At 40.3% G+C, this 24,928-nt stretch overlaps 1 long non-coding RNA gene across 2 annotated transcripts in view; it reads left to right on the plus strand.

Annotated features, from left to right (window-relative positions):
* LOC132649497 (uncharacterized) overlaps positions 1-24,928 on the plus strand; it is a 163,193-nt gene that overhangs the window by 54,348 nt on the left and 83,917 nt on the right. The window lies entirely within an intron of this gene.

Here is a 24,928-nt window from a genome sequence, read left to right on the forward strand (position 1 = left end):
AAAAGCAACCATAGACAAAGTGCTTGCTTGGGCATGCTGCACTGCCATTGAAACGGAGAAATGGGAAGCTGACATTGAAGTCTGGTTCCAGACTCTCTTCCTTGCACAGACATGCTTTCATATACCAAGAGTGACATTCCCATAGCCAGGAATGTTTTACATGGCATGAAACCCTTGTCCTTTCTCTCACTTCCTAGAAGGTCTACAATTATTTTCTCAAGTCCTAATTTTATTATTTTTCAATGTGGATATGGATAAGAAAAATAGCTTACATCAAAGAAATCCCAAATTGCTGTCAAGTTCTAAATAGCCAAAGCATGGATTTGGCTTGCAGTTGCACCCATGTAACATATTCTTTCATAAAACAGAGTGGGAAAACAGAGGCCTGCTTGTCTTTATATTTTTGCTCCAGCTTATCCAACTCACACATCTTAAAAATAACTTACTCTAACTTCTAAAAGTATGTCCCTTATTCTTTGATCTTAATCCTGTTTTTCATTCTTAGGGAAGTGATATTTTTATGGGCCAGTGAAGCATATATGCCATTGAGTGACATTTAGATAGTAGAGTGATTTCCATGCGAGGAGAATTAATCTCTTCAAGAAAGACTCAGAGTCATTCCTCCAGTCCTGGGGCCATCATTGAAAATCTTGTTATAATTGCTGTCTTAAAGCTTCAATGTAGATACCTTTTATTAAGAGTTGACATTATATATTGTTTTCAACCACTTTTGTATCATATTTTGTGGCAGATAATTAACAAATGTATGTTTTATGCTTTGAGTAAATTAACTTCCCTCCTTGTCTCACAGAATTATGGAAAAGAGGGAATGTATGAGAAATTATTTAAAATTCTGCAGCTGTAAACAAATAAAATTCATAAAGTGTTTATGAGAAAGGAATTAGGGCTTTCACATCAAATTTTAATTTTTTCTCTATTATGTACGTCTGATTGATTCTGTTGGACATTAAATATTGATGCAATACTTGGGTATTTTTCACTGTTGACTCTGGAAGTATTTTTTCTGTTCTGGTTTTAGTCAACACTGACTCTTTTCAGGTAGAGCTGGTTAAAAGCATAATTTTTCTTTCTTTATCTGTCTTTCCTTTTTTCTCTTACTGTTTACTTGAAATCGTAGTCCTTGCTTTCCCTGCAACGATACACTTATTACTGATGGTGAAATAGAACATAAAGAATACTGAGGTTTTAGTCCTCCCTCCTCCCCCCTGTTCTCCCCTGGGATTTTAAAGTTTTTGATCTTTTCTCTGTTTCTTTTTTAGTTCAGCCTTTGGCAGGGTTTATGATAGATAGCAAATTACATTATAAAAATGTTAGGTTTTTTTTTTTTTTTGGTGTGTAATTGGGAATGGACTTGACCCCGCAGACTTATTTCACATTTTCATAGTACACAGAGGTCACGGTTCCAATTGTAATTAAATTGTCACGGAGCACAGAGTCCTTTTTCATAGATAACCCTGGGGTATCTTTGTCTGCTTATTTACCTCCGGTATCAGTTTTATCACTGTGATCACCGAGCTCTGTGGGAAATTTTAATATAAGTGAGGTGGTAAGATTAAAAACAAAAAGGTGGAGAGAAAGAAGAGAGAGCCCAACTTCCGTGGTAAAAAACCCCAAGGAAACTCAACTTCAGCAGGAAGCACATTTCCTTGTTAGTATTCAGCTCTTAGAAAAATGACAGCCATAAGATGTTTGAAGCAGAGTGGAAGGAGATGATGGGAATCTTCCTAATCATTAAGGCAGGAGACAAAACCGCAGAAGAGGCGAGTGGCCCCGCATGCCGTGAAGAGCTGAGGCTAATATATCTGTTTTGACAGTTGAATACATCGGGTTGTAAAAATGGCAGGCTTTTACTGAAAGAATTTTGATGCAAGATTAGGGCTTTAATATGAATTCCTTGTGGTGACAATTATCAGCTTGAAGCAACTGTATTATACATTTCAGGAAGAGGGCACAGATCTCGGGTCATTGAATGCTCAGTCTTTCGTTGTATTAGAACCACCTTGTGTGGAGAAATGCATGGCTAGTTTAAATGACAAAACTGATGGCAGGCAGGCATTTTCAGAACAGGACCGTGGAGATGAGTACAAACTGTTAAGGCATTAGTTTTGCATGGATGTTGGGGGAGGGTGGATAGCTGGCCCAAATATAATCTCACACTATGTTTACACCCGTGACTCAAAACACAGCTTCTTTAGATTCAGTTGTTCTTCTCCACCGTGTGCTCAGCCCTCACTCCTTTCCCAAGTTTCAGTCACTTAATTTGTGTCTGAAATATTTTCACGTTGATTTTTTTTTTTTTTTTTTTTTTGTGATTGTTCTTTGGCTTCAAAACATAAGAAGATGTTAAGTTAAATCATTTCATATTCTGTTTTCTAGCATTTTATAGGGCACTTATGTCTTACAAGCTAATAAAGTGAAAGGTGTTACAAGCATGGTAATGAAATGAAAGGTGCTAAATTTGTATGGGAAAATGGGGAGGATGGAAGGAGAGATACCTCACAGCTGTTCTTTTCCCCCAATCTTTTGAGTCAAAGAATTATTTTAATAACTAGAAAAAAAATATGAGCACTAAATGCAAGGCAAACTGTAGTTACAGTGATGGATCTCTCTCTCTCTCTCCGTATATGTATGAGAGATTGAGACAGAGGGGGAGAGAGAGAGAGAGAGAGAGAGAGAGAGAGAGAGATTGTTCGATTGTGAGGATGCTATTTGTGTACTATCCTTCTTCCACCAAGACGTCAAAAGCTTTTCTCTTTTTTTTTCTTCCTGTTATCCCCTGCTGTTTGCATAAAAAGTCAGTTTCTGCAGAAGTACACTGATGAGGATATGCTTGAAGTGTGCTTTTTATTATTGAAATTATAAAGGACTGAATCCAAGGTGGGAAGCAGGAAACAAAGAAGTTCAGGCTGCATTACCCTGTGGGCTGTAGACACTGTGTGCGCATGGAGATAGGTGCAGATTTGTTCTGACCTGGAAGCTGACTCTCATGACTAAGGTCTGGTTAGGAGGGATAACAAGATATGAGTCATCTATACGATTTTCCTTATTATCTGTACATATAAAATATCAGAACATAAGATTACCAATATGAACCGGTTTCACAGGTTGGGAACAGGACATCTTTTCACCTTTGGGTATAACCTTCCATGGTGTTGCACATCCTGTCTCACTCTGGAAAACTACAGACTTATGGCTTATTTCTGGTTCCCAGAAACAATGCGGCCCCCGGAAGTCCGCAGAGGCAGCCAGCCTCCAGGCCCATTATCGCTGTGCAGAGGTGGCATCACCCTTTGTAAGAGACGTGCTTGGTGCTCTCAGCAGTTCCTAAGACACTACTGTGTCCAGATTCCTGGATTCAGAGCCCCTCTTTGTCCTCAGAGGTGATATGGTGCAATAGTGGCTGCGATAGTCCTTAGGTGAAAATAGGACATCAGACATTCAGGTCAATTGTTGACATAGCAACCTGTGGATCTCTCATACTCTAGCATGTGTCCTGTGTCAGGGACGTTAGGTGCCAATCTAGGTCACGTGGACCATAAAAACAGATATCGTCGGAAAGAGTAGCATCAAAAGAGGAAGAAAAGTCATATGTCAGGGAGTGGTCTGAAAGGTTCACTTTTAAACATCTGAGATCTTTCCCTGGAGGCTGATGAAGTAATTGGGAAAGGTTGGACAGACATACGGTGGTATGTAGGTTGTAGCTTATGAGTCTCAGTGACGAAAGTCCTAGGGCCAAATGACTCTGCCTCTTCATTCCTGCTCCTTAAGCTGCCCCTGCGTCAGACCAGAGAGACCCCGTGGGACGTGTCAAGAGTAACACTGGTCACTTGGAGGGACTCCTAATGTGGGTGGGAAGTGCCTCTCAACTGAGGAAGAGTTATCAGAAGGAGTTAGAAAATGAGTTGAAGTTTTCTGTTTCCTCCAAATAACTTGTTTCTGACAAATGTTTCCCTAAATAATCAGCTAGAAAGGATTGGGAAATACTTTAAGATACATTGATCTGCAGATTTTAGGCACAAGAGGGCAGGTGAAAAATATTTTCAGGCTATTATTATTATTATTATTATTATTATTATTATTATTATTCAAAGAATGGCTTACTGCTCAGTATTAAGTGTCTGGGGACCTTCCTCTCAGACAACATTAATTTGATCCATATAAAGCACACAGGCAGCTTATCTCTTCTTGCTGAAATTATAGCTTTGCCAATCCAAAAATATTACTTGAATATTCTCCTTTAATTAAAAGAAGTTCTGTAGGATACAATTATTAGTTAGAGAGAATATTATAACTTTGCTATAAAAGCAGGGCAAGAACTAACAAATTATCGTGTATGTTTTCTGCAAACTGCTTGTCATGGAGAGGATGAGCACATGCTAGACAGACAGTTGGATTGTTTGCTGTTTTGGCTCCGGAACAAGCACTGATGCCTCTCAGGAGGTTGAGCAATGCTCACAAGCCATCCACAGGATGATTTATTTTTATGACTTACTGACATATGTTATGGGCAGTGGAATGGGATGTCTTCCTTTTTCCCTGTGGCTTGTGAAGTATTTAAATGAGCAGGCAGAAGTATGTATCTCCTTCCTCCCTGAGCCCTGTGGGTCATGTTTTTTCATATCTCTTTTTATTGAAATAGACAAGAATGGAAATGTTTGCAAATGGGACTTTCTTTCTAATTTAGGAAGGTTCAAGAAAGTGCTAACTTCTTTGCAAATACTATCTCAAAGTGTTCTTTGATTTATTTTCTTACTTCACACTCTCTAGAGAGAGAGGCTGGGGAAGAAGTTTGCTCGTCCCCGGAACCCTGCTACTTCCACTCTAGTGCTGTCATCCTTCGCTCTGATACACCCCAGTTATTAGTCGCTGATTTTCCTCTTGAAGAACTTCAGAATTAGAAAGGAAAAAGAAAATAATAAAAAAACCACTCGGAAAACATCTACCCAAGTGAGCTAGTGTCAATTAAGGGTCTATGTGGTGCAAGCAACACAGCAGCAACAATTTTGACATTGAAGAAGTTTAAGATCTGAAGCTAAAATATTCAATAGCCCCTTGTTTTTATGTGTCTACCCTTCATAGCCTTGGCTAGTGAGTCAGTGGACACCATAATTTACAGTGACATCTAATTTCAGTGGATCTGCACGCAATCTAGCAGAAGATGGAGATACCGAGCAGCGTGGAGTCCAGCATTATCACTGCAGACATGAAGATTCATTATCTTTTGCCAATTTCAAAAGTGTGTCTTATAAATATCTGCGATTTCTCCTGTGCTTTGCATATCTCATTACTTGAGCTAATTGATGCTTTAGAAAAATGGTTCCTGCTTGAACCCAGATGATGATTAAACACTTTAACTGGTTACAAGGAGCACCTAAGCACGGTTATAGCACCCATTCCAGCTTACCGGCTTTTCTGTTTCAGAGAATTTGCTGAGAAAGGCAAAGCACAAAGACAGTTTAAAAGAATAGACACCACGGAGGTTCAGTTCTGCACCATGTGCTGTTTAGAATTTTCTAGCTTTGTGCTGCTTCCTCTGTCTGGGCATGGCTCACACTACAAGGAAAAGACTCTCAAGAGGCCTCCCTGCTCAGGGCTGTGTTGTTTGGCAATTGGCTCAAATAAGTCTAATTTGATTCACTCTGAGAGAATTTTTATAAAATGAAATTAGAGGACATTTACGTTCTGTTCTAATGGTGAGGCAACCAGATGAATGGCTTAGAAATGAAAGAGTCTCTGGTTTGAATCACTGGGCAAAGTATGTCTGTGACAGATGGGAGTTTCTCAGTTTCAGTGCTGCTGAAGTGTGGGATTTTTTTCTTTTTTAATATATGTGAGTAGGGTGTCGGGTGTTTAACAACATTCATAGCCTCTACCTACACTACCCCGCCAGCATTCTTCAGTTGTAACAGCCAAAAATGTTTCCAGGCATTGCTAAATGCCCCTGAGAACACTGTGTCTCAGCCAGGTTTGCTAGGCTGGACAGAAATAGAACCCTCAGGGGAGACAGATGCTACCAATGTCACAGCTTCTTACAGATATCATCTTAAAACCCTTAAAATCACCTCTTCTTGATACGTTTTTGAGCACATGCACAAAAGCACATGTGTGTGTGTTCACAGCATGTAGTATTACATGGATGGGTGCATGAGCTATGTTGCAAAGGAAGCATATGAAGTGGTCAGAGGATAACATGGTGGAGTCAATTGTTTTTCCTTCTTCATATGGCTTTCAGCAATTGGATTAAGGTTGCTGGTCTTGTGCATCATGGGCCTTGTCTCACGAGTCACTTTACTTGCTCAGGAAATTATTAATCAGTTTTAACTGTTGTGTTTCTCAACCACCACTCTAGCACTGGGGCTCAAACCTGGAACCTTAGCAGCACAGGCTGCAGAAGAGCTCTATCATTGAGTTACATGATGAATTCCAATAACTTTATTTCTTTATAAAGGTAATTACAGATAGAGACTGGAATGGGAAGCAAGCGTTTGATGGTTTACGCCAGATGATAGAAGTTCTGCGGTTCTGGAGCAGTGGCTCTGCAGTTAAGGTGCTTGCTGTCCTTGCGTAAGAATGGGGTTTCAGGAACTCAATGACTGGCTCTTTGGTCTCCCCACCCCCAAGGGGAGGAGCAGTCCTGCTAGGCCACAGAGGAGGGCTTTGCAGCCAGTCCTGAAGATACCTGATAAAACAGGATCAGATGAATGGGGAGGAGGTCCCCCCCCCCATCAGTGGACTTGGAAAGGGGCACGGTGGAGATGAGGGAGGGAGGGAGGGACTGGGAGGGAATGAGGGATCGGGACATGGCTGGGATACAGAGTTAATAAAATGTAACTGATAAAAAAAAAAAAAGAATGGGGTTTAATTCCCAACACCTACAGCGTACAGCCTTTGATACCTGTAACGCCAACTCCAGAGGCTCTGACATTGTGCTCTGGCCCCTGTGGGAACAAGTACACGTATGTGCACTCACACATGCATACATATGAAATAAATAACTCTTTAAAAAATAACTTTCTATGTAGATCGTAATTGTAGTAATAGAGCAATATGAATACATGTAGCCTCATGTAGTTATGAATTCACAAAGGTTAAAAGGGTAGGTTTTGTTATGTATTTGTATGGCCACAGCTTTAAAGAAAATGTGTGGTCAGGAGAAAAGGAAAGAAGGAAAAACTCGTGTTGGGCTACCCTTGACTTAGGCATTGCTGACTGGTCTGTTGGTCAGCAATTCGTCTTGTCCAGATTCACCACCCACGGCTCACCAGACTGACAATGTTTTGCTTCTGCTGTGATGTTATTATTCTTTGAGCAGCTGCTTTTGAGGAAGATGTATTGAGGCACAGATGAAAACCTTCTGAATTATTCTCCGTCAGTTCCTTTGTGCTCTAAATCAGCTGCAGGTCACCTTCAGAAACGGTTAGACCTGGTACTAAATTTAATGTGGTGTGTTTGGGGTGTGGATTTAACCTATTGAGGATTCTTTATTATGGGATTAGATTTTTACTGCGATGAGCTGTATTTTTTGTTTGTTTGTTTGTTTTCTGTTTTTTGGCTTTGTTTTGTTTTGTTTTGTTTTTTTTTTTTCCTCCTGAAGGCTTGTTCTCCCAATCCCAGAGTTTGGAGCCTACAGGCACTAAAAGACGCATCAAAACTGTAAATGGGTATTTGTTCATCTATGTTCTCCTGTAAACTTTGTCTTGACTTTCATTGCGAAAAACATTGTGGACAGTAATAGACAGGAAATAGGACTAAGGAGAAAGAAACCCTATCACTGAAGTAAGAGGGACATGATTGTTTAATTCTGAATTCATTTTAAAATAACTTGCCTTGTCAGTGTAATTTGAAAATCATTTTTAAAATTTCAGTATATACACATTTTAAAGAACATAATACAAAGCAAATTCTTTGTTTCGTGTGGCCTATTTTAAAACTATTAGAATTTAATAGAAGTGAGAAAGATCCAGTGTCTAAACAAAACCTTTATTATTATTTGTTTTTTAAAGAAGGAATGTAGGGAGGCATATTTCTAATATCATGCAAAGTCCTCTAACTCTTCAATCATTTTAACAGATAGTCAATTCTCTTAGCACAGGCCATCTTTTGTCCTAAATTTGTAGATGTAGTTGGTGACTACATAATAAGACTATAAAAAATGTTTTTGCTTTACAAGAAAGTGAATAAAACATATTTAAGAACCTTCAAAGTAGAAAGACCAGAAAAACAAAGATATATTTTTATTTTTTTAAATTTATTCTTTAAAAAATTTATTCACTTTACATTCAGATGGTAGATTCCTCCCTCATCTCATTCTGATCCCATCCTCCACTGGTGTTCTCCCCTCCCCCTTCTCCTAGTCCTCAGAAAAGGGAAGCCCTCCTTCCCTACCAACTGACACCAGCTTCTCAAGTGTCCTCAGGACTGGATGAATCCTCTTCCTCTGTGGCCTAGCAAGGCTGCCCTGCCAGGGGGAAGTGATCCAGGAGAAAGTAACACAGTCCATTTCAGAGATAACCCCTGCTACCCTTACTAGGGAACTGACATGAAGACTGAGCTGCCTAAGGGCTACGTCTGAGCAGGGAGTCTAGATCCTCTCCATGCATGGTCCTTGGATAGTACATCACTCTCTACAGGCTCCCCGGGCCAGATTTGTTGGTTCTGTTGGTCTTCTTGTGATGCTCCTGTCTCCTCCAGGTCCTTTTATCCCTCCACTCTAACACAAGACTCCCTGCTCTCTGCCCAAAGTTTGACTGTGAGTCTCCGCATCTGCTTCAATCCCCTGCTGGGTGGATTCTTTCAGAGGATGTCTGTGGTAGGCTGCTGTCCTGTTCCCTCTCTTCAACTGCTTTTGGTGTTTATTGTATTTCCCCTTCAGAATTAAGTGTGCTCCCCAGGGCATTCCTTGTTGCTTAGCTTCCTAGGTCTGTGGATTGCAGCATGGTTGTCTTGTATTATATGACTAATGTCCACTTATAAGAGAGTACATAGCATGCTTGTCTTTCTGAATCTGTGTTGTCGCACTTGGAATGATCTTTTTCAGGACCAGCCATTTGCCTGAAAATGCCATGATGTTCTTGTTTGTAATAGCTGAATAGTGTTCCATTGCATAGATGTACCACAGTGTTTTTATCCATTTTCCAGTGGAGGGACATCTGGGTTGTTTCCAGTTTCTGGCTATTATGAATGAAACCACAACGAATGTAGTTGAGCAAATATCCTTGTTGTACAGTGGAGCATGTTTTGGGTATATCTCCAGAAGTGGTACAGCTGGGTCTTGAGGTAGAGCTGTTCCTAATTTTCTGAGAGAGTACCACATTGATTTCTAAAGTTGATGTACAAGTTTGCATTCCTATCAGCAATGATGGAATTTTCCCCTTTCTCCACAACATTGCCAGCATGTTCTGTCAGTTGAGTTTTTGATCTTAGCCATTCTGATAGGTGTAAGAGTCGTTTTTATTTGAATTAATAAATGGGACCTCATGACTGAAAAGCTTCTGTAATGCAAAGGACACTGTCTGTAGAACAAAAGAATAGCCTACAGAGTGGAAAAAGGTATTCACTAACCGTATATCTGACAGAGGGTTAGTATCCAAAAACTATAGAGAACTCAAGAAATTAAACACCAGCAAACTGAATAATCCAATTCAAAAATGGTGTACAGAGCTAAACAGAGAATTCTCAACAGTGGAATATTGAACGGCAGAGAAGAACTTAAAGAAAAGCTCAAAAAGAGATATTTATTAGATAATCTATTCATGTTTATCTTTCATGAAGCATAACTATGGAAGGGAAGCCTTTTGGATGACTTAAAATATATTCCATGTAGTCAGTGTACTATAGAAACTTTATACATTTAAACATAAAGCATTACAGATTTTGAAGTTATGTATCAAAATCATTTGGAAAAATGATTTAGTCTCCTTGTTGAAAATATAGTTGACCCCAAGCACACTTTATTGTAATTTTCCCTGTGAAACTGCGGGGCAAGAGGGTATTCTGATACCACACTAAGCCAAGATGATCACAGCATCATATTTAAGGTAGTGTGGCCAAGTTCTCGGTGTCACATTATTGTCTCATGACAGAGTCAAATTCTGATCTGGTCAGCTATTGGGTTATGAGGGCCAGTGTGTCCTTCTTGTGCTTCATATTAATTGCTAAAATGTTTATTTTGTGAAAATGAATTTCTGTTCATAAACATTTAAATATACTCCTGCATAAAAGCCTAAACAGATCAGAAGAATTTAAATATCTTTTGGACCCTGGCCACAGCAAGAAACCTAGGCTAGCTAGGTCATTTATCTCACAAACTTGAATACCTGGAAAGAGCAATGGGGGTCCAACGAACAATTATAGTGAAGAGGGGGGTATAAACAAGGGTCATCTTAAGTGATAAAGCTGCCGTTTTCAGAACCTGTAAGATCTGTAGGAATGTGCTTGATGGTTCACTCCAGCCATTCGCACACCATTTGCACAGCTGCACCCTCATATTAAGGATCAGATGCATCAGGCCATGTCTATTTGTGGCTTCTTTACCCCAGGTACCAGTTTTAGATGTTGCAGATGAATCACTGCTCAGACCTGAAGGTGATGCTCTTAAGGAGTGGGTATTCTCCTCTGAAAATGTGAGAGTAAGAATAAGAAGCTCCCATAACAGTCTCTGTAATAATTTGTCCTCAAAGTCTCATGGATGAAAGATCAGGCCACCAGCCTGAGTGCTTACTGGAAGGTGGAATCTTTGGGAGAAAGATGTTAAAATAAGTGAGGTTGCTGGGACAGGGGCTAGAAGGGTTATTTAGATTCCAGCCACTTTTCTCTGCATCGTGGATGTCATGAGGTGAGCAACTAACTGCCTTCCCTGTACCCCAAATAATGGAGCCAGCCAACAACTGAGAGTTCTGAAATCAAGAGCCATAGAAATATTTTCACCTCCTCAATTGTTTTCTTTGTGTATTTTGTCACAGTGCTAAAAAGTTAACAGGGTCATCTAAGGTTCCCATGGTTTGGTTATTCAATCACACTTTAGGGTAGACACTACTGAGAATGATTTTTTAGATGTCCTCCCCTTCCTCTCCATTCCGCCCTATGCCTTTCCCTAGTCCACTGAAAGGGGGAGTACTACACCATTGCCATCTGCCCATAGCTTTTTAAGTCTCATCAGGACTGCCTGGATCCTCTTCCTTCGTGGCCTGGCAAATCCTTATCACCAGGGGCTAGTGATCACAGAGCAGTCAACTGAGTTCATGATAGTACCTGTTCCCCTCACTTGGAGATCCACATGGAGACTGAGCTTCCAATCAGCCACATCTGATCAGGGGGTCTAGGACCTCTCCATGCATGATCCTCAGTTGGTGCATCAGTCTCTGCAGAACCCCCTGGGCTCATATACTTTAGCTTTGTTGGTCTCCTTGTGGGACCCCTGTCCCCTCCATGTCCCTCTATTCTCACCCCTCTCTTTTTCCATAAGACTCTCTGTGCTCTGCTCAAAGTTTGACCCTGAGTCTCAGCATCTGCTTCGATTCTATGTTGGGTGGATCCTTTTGAAGGACCTTCTCTAGTAAGCTCCCATCCTGTTTCCTCTATTCCACCACTTCCGTTGTCTATCCTGGTTACCATTCTGAATGAAATTTAAGTATTCTGTCCTTAGTGTTTAGCTTCTTTAGGTCTGTAGATGTATATCCTATATTATATGGTTAATATCCGCTTAGAAGTGAGTGTGTACCTATATTGTATGGTTAATATCTGCTTATAAATGAGTGTATGCCATGTCTATCTTTCTGTTTCTGGGTTACTTCACTCAGGATGATCTTTTGTAATTCCATCCTTTTGCCTGCAAAATTCATGATTTCCTTGTTTTTAATAGCTGAGTAGTATTTCATTGTGTAGATTACCTCAATTTATATATCCTTTCCTCCACTGAGGGACATCTAGATTGTTTCCAGGTTCTGGATATTACGAATAAAGCTGCTATGAACATAGTTGAGATTGGCTAAGATCAAAAACTCATGTTATAATATGTGCTGGAGAGGATGTGGAGAAAGGGGAACCCTCTTCTATTGCTGGTGGGAGTGCAAACTTGTACCACCACTTTGGAAATCAGTCTGGCGCTTTCTCAGGAAATTGGGAATAGCACTACCTCAAGATTCAGCTATACCACTCCTGGGGATAGACCCAAAAGATGCCCCACCATTCAATAGAAGACATTTTATAAAGTCTCCTGAAAAAAGACAGCCAACAGCTGGGTATTAGCCTCAAGGGGAAACCAACCGAGACCACCTCATTCCTCCAGAAAGCCAAGAGGATAGCTGTGCATTTTTGTAGGCTGCCAGTGTGTCACACAACAATGGCAGGTGAATAGACAATAAATGAGATTAAGTGGCAAGGTGTTTGCTCGTAGGTTGTGAGTGCCAAGAAATAAAACCGTAGCCAGAAGAAAAGACATTAAGTGAGAGAAGGGGTGGTGTTTTAGTTAGGATTCACTGAGAATGTCTCAGTGAGAAGGTTATCCCAGAAAAGAGCTGGGAGCCACCAGGAATGTAACCATGGAGATGTGTGGGTGAGAGCATTTCAGGTAGGGTAAACAATAAGCACAGTACTGAGGTGAAAGCAGGTTTGACTGTGAAAAGCTTGCATGGCTAAGGCAAAATGAGCTTCGGGCAGAGTACAGGAGATGAGATGGGAGCAATGAGAGCGGCTCTGGAAGCCCTCTCTCCTTGTAGCAAAGACTTTAGCCTTCATTTTGAAGATCAGGAACAAGGGAGGGCTTGAGCCAATGGAGGTAGTAGTTAGGCCTTGTGACACACATGCTGACATCTGTGTCACAAACAGGTTTCAGAGTGGCTCAGGGAGAACCAAGGCACGCTGGAGTGGCTCCCATAAGAATCAAAGTCACAGGATTGTGAGTTTGACTTGGATATTTGGTGGGGAGAGTGATGGATGGTTGTGCTTGAGTAGTCTAGATAGTGAAGCTGCCAGGATACAGAAGTGGTTCAGTGATGGAATGTGGACAATGCCCCCAAGGAAGAAAAAAACTCCTTTCAGTACTTCATGAACTTCAGACTCATAATGCCCAGTAATTATATGTATTTGGTGAACTTCTTTCATGATTAACACACACACACACACACACACACAGACACACACACACACACACTGTGGGGGCAGGTATAGAACTCAGTGATTCCTCTATGACTCGGGCGTTTTTATGAAAGACTAAACTGTAGTAGCACCCTCAGCCCAACTCTATCCCTGCAGAATTCTTAGCATATTCACAAAAAAAAGCAGTTATGAGCCAAATATTTTAAAAAGCACTCCATGGGATGGAGGAAAACAAAACAGAACAAAACAAAACAAAAACTCCCACACATTACAATACATGTTGAGAGCTTTGGAAACTTAGTAATAACTGTTCCTAGGTTTATAGTGTAAGTGAAATAAAAATGGGGCTTCTTTAAACTAGGAAAGTGTTGGGTATAATTTGGGAATTTGACTTACTATGCAACATCCCTGATGGAAGGAGGCAGGAAGCTTTTTTTTTTTTTTTTTTTTTCTTGAACACCCAGGGGACAAATGTTCTGGCCCCATAGTACTGAATCCCTCCACAAGATGGCAATCACGGGTTGATTCCAATTTTTGTTTTCTCAATAAAAATATCCATAAACTTTACACTTTGGCAGGAAAAAATAAAGAGCCGTGACTTATGTTTCACTGTCAGATTTTGTATTATATTATCTGTGGATGAGTTATATTTCCCCAAACCTCCATCTCCACTTATAGGTTTTTTAAACATATTATTTTGTTTGGCTGGGAGAGGCATGTTGCTGTATTAAGGTGGCAAATATCCCTTCTTACTCTCATAACTCGACACTGGAACATTGATCTTCATGGAAAGCTTGCAGAACAAGAAAGAGTTCCTTATGCCTTTTGAAGTCTGAAAGGAGATATTGCTAAAAATGTGGTACTGGAGATATTGCTAAAATGTGATGTTAGAGAAGAAAGTTGTCTAGAAATCTAAGGGTTCTGTTAAACAATATTATGATGATTGAGGTCAAGCAAATGTTGGGAGTACATGATTTGCAAAAACTGTTAAATAGACATTGCTTCTTTAGGAAATAAAAGAAAATTAAGCATGTGTATTTGACACAGAAAGCATTCAACTTAAAAATCAAAAAAGAAAGTGTTTTCTCACTTGCAATAAAATAAATTATTACTTTTCTCCTTGTGTGGAGGTTATACAACCCAGGAAATGTACTGATAGGTACTTACTGCCTGTTTATTAACCTATAGCAACTGCATATTTTATCTTGTATGTATATGCAAGATGGCAACTCCCTCCACAAAAAGTGTGTCTATGGTTTACTATTTTGGAATTTCCTCCATTGCCTTCTCTGAGACACCAGCTCAGTTCTGGGATGGAAAGTCAGCAGCAGCGTGCCTCTGACATTTGTGCACGTACCTCTCTACCATTGGTAGTGACATTGGTGTTGGTGTTCACTGAAAATTATGTTTTCGTCGTCATCACACAACTCATTATCTGCCTCCTGAGATGGTAATTCCCTCCTGGCAACCACAAATCATCCTGGACCGGGCTGCCTATTGGAAATCATTTCTTTCCTAGCCAATCTCCCTGACTTCCCATTGCTACAGAAACCTAAATATCATTCCATGAGCCTCCAAGGCTTCTCAAACAGCACTGGCCCTGTTGGGTATGCTATGTTTGCCTCAGCTCACTGTAACGTCCACACTGATATTATGTTCTCCAACCTGCATGTTTGCTACATGTGGCAGATATTTGGGTCCCGCCTTTGTGATGTTTATCTGAGGAACATGAGGCTCACATCCCCAAAATACAGATGCTCGTGTTCTGGGGGAATGAATAGCTTGTGAATGTGCCACTTTGGGAAAAATAGTAGAAATTGTCCATGTCAGCTCAGATGAGTCCAGAGACCTCAACTTACTAATTATGTGAGACCATGGACAAGTCATTCAACCTCCTGGAAATTATATTCCCTAATCTAGGAGCTAGACAGTACCAGGTGAGAATTACATAAAATGTGCAGGACATAAGTTTGTGAACTGTTGTATTCTAAAACTTTCCCTTCCTAAAGTGTGTTCCATAAAACTCGAGAAAAGTACTTACAGCGTAGGTTTCAGGAGCTTAATTTAATCAGAAGCACCACAGTTTGACAGAGGAATGTTTTATTCAATCGCTGTCAATGGTCTTAAGTCCAAATGAGTGTAAATGAATTCAAGGATGTCCTGTATTGTTCACCACCCCAAATTAATTAACATGATATCATTTTCACATTGAAAACCATATACCTTTTGAATTCACGTGGGGATATTACTAATTTCCATTTCTTCAATAGGGCTTTGAAAAAACAGAATCTGAAAGAAGAAAACATGGATAAATTTAAACACAATAAATGAATTAAAGTTATTGAAAACACTATGTAAAACTATTACAGATGGCACTTTAGCTATTGAGAGGCTCCTTTATAAATATTTAAGTTTGTGGTATTGTACATATCTAATACATGTTGGGATAATTAAATTCCAGATTATAGCTGTACTCAGGAGGGTTAGTACCCAACAGTCCTCTTTAAAGAACACTTAGTTCACAACTCTTCTTTTAGATTAAAGTGTCCACATAGGTTTTTGTGGAGGAAACTGATAGGGACCCTCACCGGTGTTCACAATATGCCCGTTTCCACTCGAGCTATTTCTCACAGTGCGTGCGCATTGTGCGTGTGCCTGCTTCTGCGAGCACAGCAGCATCGCGGTGGATAGGGGTGAGTCTTCTGCCCAGCTTGATGTAAGTGCCACATCAGTGGGGTTTCACTAGAAGAACATTTGTAAGGCTTTAGAGAGTGGTCACTGCCAGATCCAAAGACAATTACAATAAGTGAATTTTGTCTGGAAGCCAAGGAGAGAAAATCTATCTGGCATTGAGATAAAAGAAGACAACTTTATTGTTTTACCGGCCCTGTACTTGTCGTTGGAGGCTGCGGCAGCAGTGGGAGATGGAAATCACACTCTCCTCCCATGCCTTTCAGAACCCAGAGCAAAGCAATTACATTTTTAGACGAGACTATTTAGAGGACAACCAATTTCACGGCAGCATCCCGGAATCCAGCAGCTTTCCGTGGCTCTGGTTGGAATGACATCTCTAAAATTGTGTCTCTGCTGCTGGGTGACTCCTAGTGTTTACTATAATTTGGTGGCACAGACCATATGACTTAACAACCACTGTGTACCATCCTCCATGGTGAGCTGTTGCCATCATGGTCCTGTGGCTGCACAGTGGTAGGGACTGAGCCACAAAGCAGGTTCCTTTGGGAGGAGAGAACTGTGAGAGAGAAGTTTCCTCCCAAGGGCAGAGTAGACAAGGGCTGGGTAGATAAGGGATAAGGTCATTTCGTGACTTTGATCGTCCATGTGTTACTTTTGAAGCAAGAGTCCTTATTCTTTTAACAAAAGAGTAATTGTGCTAGTAAACAGAATTTTTTTTTTTTGCAAAGTTAGTCTCAAGATATGGCATATAAGTAGTTCAGAAGTAAATTCCGATAGCATAACTGAAGTGAATACAACATGCAATTTTAGTGCGTTTATGCTTCAGTAGAAATGACGATTGGTTCTAAGTGGCGGTGCAAATCACTTGTGAGTGCACAGGCACAATGTGTGATTTGGAAGGATTCATGTAAAAACATCTTTCTATTGATTTGTTTCCAATTACTACTACTAATACTATTATTTTTGTTATGTGTAAAGGCTCCCACTTACAAGGGAATGCCATTCAGATCACTCAGGTATCATTTTTAGCTAGAAGACAAAAGCTGGAAGGAGGTCACTGTAGCTGCAAAGTGCTGGTGTAGAGTAGCATAAGAGACTTAAGAGGAAGGTAGACGCTGGGGTCATAACAAACAGGAAGCTTTGGTTTTGTTCCATGTTCAACACTAGGGTGTTGGGTATTTTTAAGCAAATGTGGTTTTAGTGTGTTTTGCTAGACAACAGTTAAGAATCAGTATAACACAAAGGTAAGAGAACCATTTTAGATCTAACAATCTTACATTGCCAAGGCAATTGAATTCATGGAATTTAATGACAATAAAATAGATTTGACTACTTATGGGGGGAAAGAGAAGTGAAGACACCAAAGGAGAAGCATGATGCTAAGAAAATAGAAAACAAGACAGTTAAAAGAAAACAAAGGGAGGCAGGCACAATGGTTCACTCCTTTAATCCCAGTGCTTCGTAGGACAGAGGCAGTTGGATCTCTGTGAGTCTGAGGCCAGTTTGGTCTATCTAGTGAATTCTGGCCAGTCAGGGAAACATAGTAAAATCTGTCTCAAAAAAAAAAAAAGAAAGAAAATGAAAAAGAAAGACAAAAAAAGAAAAAAAAAGAAGGAAGGGAAGGAGGGAAGAAGGGAGGAAGGAAGGAAGGAAGGAAGGAGGGAAGGAAGGAAGGAAGGAGGGAAGGAAGGAAGGAAAGAAGGAAGGAAGGAAGGACAAAAGAGAACATAATGGGGTAATGTGGTCAGGAAGCCCAGATGGTGTATCTTTTTGTGGAATGGAAGTATGACTGCATCTATGCATGAGCAGTTGAATTATCAGCACATCCATTTAATTCAACAACATAGTATAACCTTACACAGGACAGTTTTGGTGAAGAAGGGAGGTGGCAACCAGGCTGATTTGGTTTCTGAAGGGGGTTGGTTTACTTTTTAAAAAAAAATAGTTAAAAAGGAAACTGCAGAAGACACAGGGAAGACTGAACATCAAGAGAAAGTTTATTTTTATTAAAATATTGCAACAAACACAAAGGTAACTAGGAATGACCGCATAGAGATTCTGCATTTTGTGAAACAGATGAAGTCAAGAGATGAAAAGTTGAGAGGACAGTTTACCACAAAGGTGGTGTTGTTTCAGGAAGCCTACTCCCGTGGAATCAGGCAACAATTTTCTCAATGGGTACCAAGGATGTTTCTAGAATCTCTAGGAGAATTAAGGCACAGTCAGAGGCTACCCTTTTGATGAGCAACTCTCCAATAATCCTTGAGGTTTTTGGCAACGTCCTTGATGCTGTCAGAGATAGCCCACATTTAGACACAGAGAGCAGATGGTTGGCATTAATGCCTCTGATGTCCCTGAGAGCTGGTTGCCTCTGCTGTCATCTTTAACAAAGCTGAAATGTTCAGGGTTTCTTCCTCCTGACCACTGTCTTTCCAACTGAAGTGAGCATCATGGTATACTCAGAAGTAGCAGAAATCCATGCTTCTCAGAAACCTGGAAAACCCCATGCCGGGTCCCTTGTCTGACTAGGCCTGAAAAGCAACATTCCATTGTGATGTGTTCTGTCAACCATACAAACGCAGAAAGTGTAGAATGGGTGTTACTTCAAGAAACTGAGAGATGGCAGAAGTAAAATATCCAACATGCTTCTAGATTGTGTGTGGACAGCTTTTCAGAACTTCTGTTCCAATAGAGCAAAGGGTGAAATACGAATGCTCACTTTAGCATTTTAGCATATATTGTGATTTTTTTAAATGTACAGGCTGAGTGGAATCCAATCAAAGACTCAAAATGAATTGACATATTTGTTTGTTTGTTTTGAGTCAGGGTTTCTCTGTGTAGCCTTGGCTGCCCTGGACTCTTTTTGTAGATGAGGCTGGCTTTGGACTCACAGAGCTCCACTTGCCTCTACCTTCCTGAGTGCTGGGATTACAGCCATGCACCACAGTGCCAGGCTGAATGGATTGACTTTTATCTGTAGATACTATGATTGGAATATTTCTTTAATAGTACCTGAAATATTTCTATATTTAATCAAGTTTATTTTTTTCTTCTTTTAATTGCAGAACCCTGAAATCTCCCTTGTATTTAGTGCTGCGTAATAGTTCTCGTGTAATATACGAGCCCACGGCATCAAATAAACTTATGTGAATGCTAAAGGCTTATATTCACAGCATGTTCGTTTACAAATCAAAACTAATTTTTGGTGGATAGGGACAGGACTCAGTCAGTATAGTTCTTTCTGTGTAAATGTAAGGATCCGAGCTTAGCACTCCCATAAAGCCAGGCGTGGTGTTACCAACCTGTATCTTAGCGCTGGTGGGCACAGACAGGCTCATCATCAGAACTCACTGCCAGTTCATCTAGCCCAGTGGCTGAGCTAATGAGAGATGAGACTTTGTCTCAAAAAGTAAATTGGGGATCAACTGAAGAAGACATTTGACATTGAAATCCAGTCTTCACATACATGTGTCCATGGGCATACATTCAGGTTCATACACACACACACACACACACACACACACACACACACACACACACACACACACACAAATTTACCAAAGCACACTACATGAAATGTAGTTAGACTTAAGGGAACACCCATGCTTCGAGTTCTTTCTGTCAATGACTATGGAGAGATGGCTCCATGCTTGCTTTGGAAGTGTGCATGTGGATGTTTGCAAAAACTTCACATAATTCTCTTTTTCTAAGAAGCTCACAGAGGAAGCAACAGGCAAGAAACAGTGCCTATTACAGTAGCACGAAGGATACTGTGAACAGTAGGAGTTCAGTGGGAAAGAGAAGGGGTATGAGCTGCTGGTGGTTAAGGCAGAAAAGAAGGTAGCTGGAGAATTGCAAAGCCCCTTGGTAGTTCAGGGACCTTAGTTTATTTCTGGAGCTAAAGGAAGGCAGGGTTGGAGAGCTGGCTTAGAGGGTAAAAGCACTTGCCACACAAATGAAAGGACCTGAGTATAGACACCAAAAACTCACACATAAGCTGGACAGAGTAGTGTTCATCCATAACACTGGTGCTTCTACAGTGAAAAGAGAGGCAAAGACGGCAGAATCCTGGGACATTCACTTCCTAGACAACCTGGCTGACACAGTGCTGAAGAAGAAGATCTTGTCTCAGAGAAGATGGATGATGAGGAATGACACTCAAATTTGTCTTCTGACCTCCATGTTATGATCCATGACATTCATCCACCCACCTTCACTAACACTCATAAGCACTCTCTCTCTCTCTCACACACACACATACACAGAGAGACAAACACACAGACAAACTCACCCAGACACCCAGACACACCCAGAAACACACACACACACACACACACACACACACACACACACACACACACACGAACATGCCCACACACACTGAATAATTTTTAAATCAAATATGAAAGTTCGATTAAAAAGTTAACATCTGAATGAGTATAAAGAAAGGCTGTGACAGAATGAGCAATATTTAGCAGAAAGGAACAACTAGAGGTTAATTAGAAGAGATAGAGGTAAGCAATGGTTACTCTCTTTCTCTTCCTCCTGCTCATGTGTATCACAATATACTGACATTCTTACCATGTGTTCTTTTAACTATATATTATTTAAGCATAATTTTAATATACTATACATTTAAATATGTATTAAAAAGAACACATGATAAGATTACCAGTAACTGGAGCTGGCTAGTATGGACAAAATGGGTGGATATATTCCAAGACAGAGACCATAAACAATCAGACGGAATCTGGGGGAAGCAGAGAAACTGCTTAAGCCTGCCTCACTGGTCTCCCCAGGGCTGTTCAAGTAGCATTTCACACACTGGATCTTGCAGTGCCTTTTCATGAATTCATCAAGGCAAGGATGGCGGTCAGATCTGAGGGAATCTAGGGGTGGGATCGCTGCCACTCTTCTGGGTTTACTGGTTCTCATGAAGCTCATGTGATTAAGGAGGGTTGGTGGCCTCACTGCTCATGGGAAAGCAGAGATGAGCAGTGGGTCTTCTCCCATTTCTACTGCAGTACCCGGAGATACTCACGGTCTTGTCAATAGTCAGTTGCTTATAGTCTCCTTCCTCTACACTGGTGCATTTGAAGAAGCAGAAATGGGAGGAAGAGACAGTTGAGAAGGAAGTCAGACTACAAACCAAGTTTCAGATCCTTGGTGCCTCAAAATGACTGGGAGAGGTCCATTGTGAACAAAGGGGAACTTGATTTTTATCTTTGATTTTTGTTTGTATTTTATATAAATGTTATTTGAGTTTTTTACATGTTGAGATGTTCCTGGAGGCCTAATTATTAAGTAACTTTACCTTATTTATAATTTCTGTTTTAAATGGCATTAGAGGCACTATGAATAAACCCTTTGTACTTACTCTGAATAATGTTAAAGAAAGTACACACAGCATTTCTACCTCTTCAAATTCATAAAATGTGTTCAGAGAGACTGCACCTGACCCTCACAAGAGGAAAACAAAGAATTCTTTTGTCAACTGCTTTAAGTTGAGAATTCCCTGAGATAAAACAAAGGAATCAAGACATTAGAAAAATGACTGCAGATATTAACAGAATGTTAAAGATGTAGGGTATGAAATGCCTAACTCCTTTTGATACACATTGACCTAAATGTAATTGTTGGCCTCAGTAGCTTAAGAGATAAGAGTGAGAAGAGAGAGCTCTGTGGACAGAAATTTTCACAATGATGCCGTACTGATTCGTTGCTTAAATATACCATTCAGTTTCCAATTACAGATTGTTATACAGTAAGAAGACCTGGCTTGTCTCTGAGTCTCTGTCTCACATTTGGTTTTTATCTGGCTTTGGTCAATGAAAGCTAGTAGAGGAAGTCTTGAGGGTTGCGTATGGGCAGGGAACACTGGACTTTAAGCTGTGTTTCCTGTAGCTGCTGCAGCTGTGACGCCATTTCCTGCACCAGGGGCTTCCAGCGCACAAACTGCACTGTTCGCTTCTAGATCATTCTGGGTGGCTTTTACTCATGGAGTCTGGCTCTGCTACCCCTACTCTGTCTCCAGGTGTAGCAGTGGCATTCTTTGGCTGCTTTCTTCCATACCTGGCTCTACTGGATAACCAATTTACTGTGTTCATTGGTCTGTGTTTGAAAGATCTACAGCTGTGCCTAATTCTAGCTTCAAAGCCCCATGTCCTTCTGGTGAGTGAAGAGTATTGTTCTAAGGTGAAGATGGTGAACTTTCAAAATTAATAATGTGTTTGGCAAATACTCCAAAAATTTGTTCCTTAACTTTTATACGGTCTTCCTATTTGCATTTTTATTTTCCATCAACCTTCTTTTTTAACTCTTATTTCAGGCAGATGAGACTTTTGAGACCTATTTTTACTCTTCCTGGTATCTGTCCATAGTCTTCTTCCTCCTTTGTGGATCTCAGTGAATTTACTAACATTTAGCCGAAAGCATTCCTTCTTCTGTTCTGAGAGATCACACATGTTAATATAGTAAACACCAATGACCATTTGGGGAACTCATGAGAAACCCAAGGCTAACCCACTTACTACTTACCCAACAGTGCATTTTACAGCCTTTTGTTGTTGTTGTTTTGTTTTTTTCTAAATAATTTATTTTTTATTTATTACAGTTTATTCCCTTTGTATCCCTCCTGTGGCCCCCTCCTTCCTCCCAATATTACCCTTCCTTCCTCTTCTCCTCCCATGCCCCTCCCCTAATAGAGGAGGTCCTCCTCCCCTTCTATCTGACCCTAGCCTATCAGGTCTCATCAAGATTGGCTACATTGTCTTCCTCTGTGGCCTGGCAAGGCTGCACCGCCCCCCATCTCCAGGGGCAGGTGATCAGACCTAAATAACAAGGAAGACCCTAGGGAAGGTGCTCAGTCCTCATACAGAAGGGCAAATGAGTTAGACATTTTACAACCTTTTAGTGACTTAATCTTAGTGTTACTGTGTGTGTGTGTGTGTGTGTGTGTGTGTGTGTGTGTGTGTGTGTATGCACGTGCCCACTTGGGGCTTTGGAGAAGCTATGGAAGGCCCAATTTGAATTGCTTCTTACTTTTATTTTTGGGTAGACACACGGCATAAGAAAAAATAAAAGAAAACATCCCTTTCACCTAGCTGGACTTTTCAGGAGACCAAATACTAGACTAATAGTAAATGATATATATTCTTCATTTAAATGTTAATTTGTTTAATACTATTAATATTAACATAATTAATGATTATAATTATATAAATTTAATATAATAATAACCAAATAATATACTAATAACCAAATAATAGACTAATAGTAAATGATATATATTCTTCATTTAAATGTTAATTTGTTTAATACTATTAATATTAACATAATTAATGATTATAATTATATAAATTTAATTGTAATACAAAATTTTTAATATTAATAATGACTCCAGGAAATGGTTTTAAGTCCAGGTGAAAATTTTGAAGCTGATAGAGGCCAACTGATGTGCCAGAGGCCCTATAAAAAATAGGAGGAATGGCCAGAATCCTTACTGCTCATCTTCAATGCCAATGTTCCTTTTATGTTACCCAGATACCTCTGGATGTAGAAAAATTATTAACCAAGAACTATGTTATTAGCTATACAAATTCTGGAGAATAATCTTAGGCATTATACTTTTTTGAATTAAAATATCTCCTGCCAGAGAAACAACCAGTAGGCTAATTCTTTCTGAGCAGTTTGCACATTTAACAACCATCTTAAGTCCACCTCTTTTGAATGAAAACATGACATTAAAAAAAATTTTGTGTTCACCTCACGCAGCCTTCTTCGCAGGTCGTCAGCTATAACCACTGGCTAGGGCACAGTCCTACTGTATGAAGGACTTGCACTGTATGAAGATCCACTGTGTGGTGGACATGCTATCAGAGGGCAGGTATCTGCAAAGAAAGGCCATCGACCTGTTGCTTTTAGAGTTCTATAAAACATATTGGCTTAAAATTTCCCTTTGTTGCATTACAGAAGGAACAATTAAGAACCTCCACAGAAATGCTAACAGTTATTCTGACACCATCCTAGTTTCTCCTGGGTCCAGAGCCCTCTGACGTGTGGCATGTGGCATACTGACTGTCGCTCTGTTGTGCTTACTGCTGCTTACTCAAACGATAGTTTAAACCAAGGTACTCACATTGGTGCTGTGTGCAGGCATCAGGGGAATGCAGTCTCACGGCATGTCTGACAATGGGGGAGAGAAGCTAATTTTATACTCCTACTTTACACTTTAAACATGCATTGACATGAGCAACGATTATCTTTTAGTCCAAAATCATGATGGATATTTAGTTTACCAATGACTGTGCAGTGCTGAAGCTCTCTGCCTGCTTATGGCAATAAAGAATAGCGTAGTTGTCAGCACAGGCTCGATGAGAGCGCTTGGTTTATGTCTTCATTTCTTAGGCAGGGGAACACACTGCAGCTTCTGGGCCTTAGTCATAAAGCATTGATTTTACTCGTTCATTCCTTAGCATATGCAGTTACATCAATGACAATTACAAGTCTTTTGACCACACATGTACTAGCTTTTATATTTTCATATTTAGTTTGGAAGCATGTTTACAGAATTATTACTATTTTTCTGTCTTATAGGATTTTTTTTCTTTTTTCTTTTTTTCTTTATATTTTTATTAGTTACAGTTTATTCACTTTGTATCCCACTGGTAGCTCCCCCCTCCTCCCTTCCCAGTCCCACCCTTCCTTCTTCTTTACCCATGCCCCTCCCCCAGTCAACTGATAGGGGAGGTCTTCCCCCACTTCCTTCTGATCCTAGTCTATCAAGTCTCATCAGGAGTGGCTGCATTGTCTTCCTCTGCGGAAGGTAAGGCTGCTCCCTCCTCAGGAGGAAGTGATCAAAGAGCAGGCCAATCAGTTCATGTCAGAGACAGTCCCTGTTCCCATTACTTTGGAACCCACTTGGACACTGAACTGCCATGGGCTACTACCACAAGATCCAGCTATATACCACTCCTAGGCATATATCCAATAGATGCTCAAGGACATTTGTTCAACCATGTTCATAGCAGCTTTATTTGTAATAGCCCGAAGCTGGAAACAACCCAGATGCTTCTCAATTGAGAAATGGATACAGAAATTGTGGTACATTCACGCAATG

This window comes from Meriones unguiculatus, chromosome 20 (genome assembly GCF_030254825.1).
Source record: "Meriones unguiculatus strain TT.TT164.6M chromosome 20, Bangor_MerUng_6.1, whole genome shotgun sequence".
In the NCBI taxonomy this organism is placed as follows: Eukaryota; Metazoa; Chordata; class Mammalia; order Rodentia; family Muridae; genus Meriones; species Meriones unguiculatus.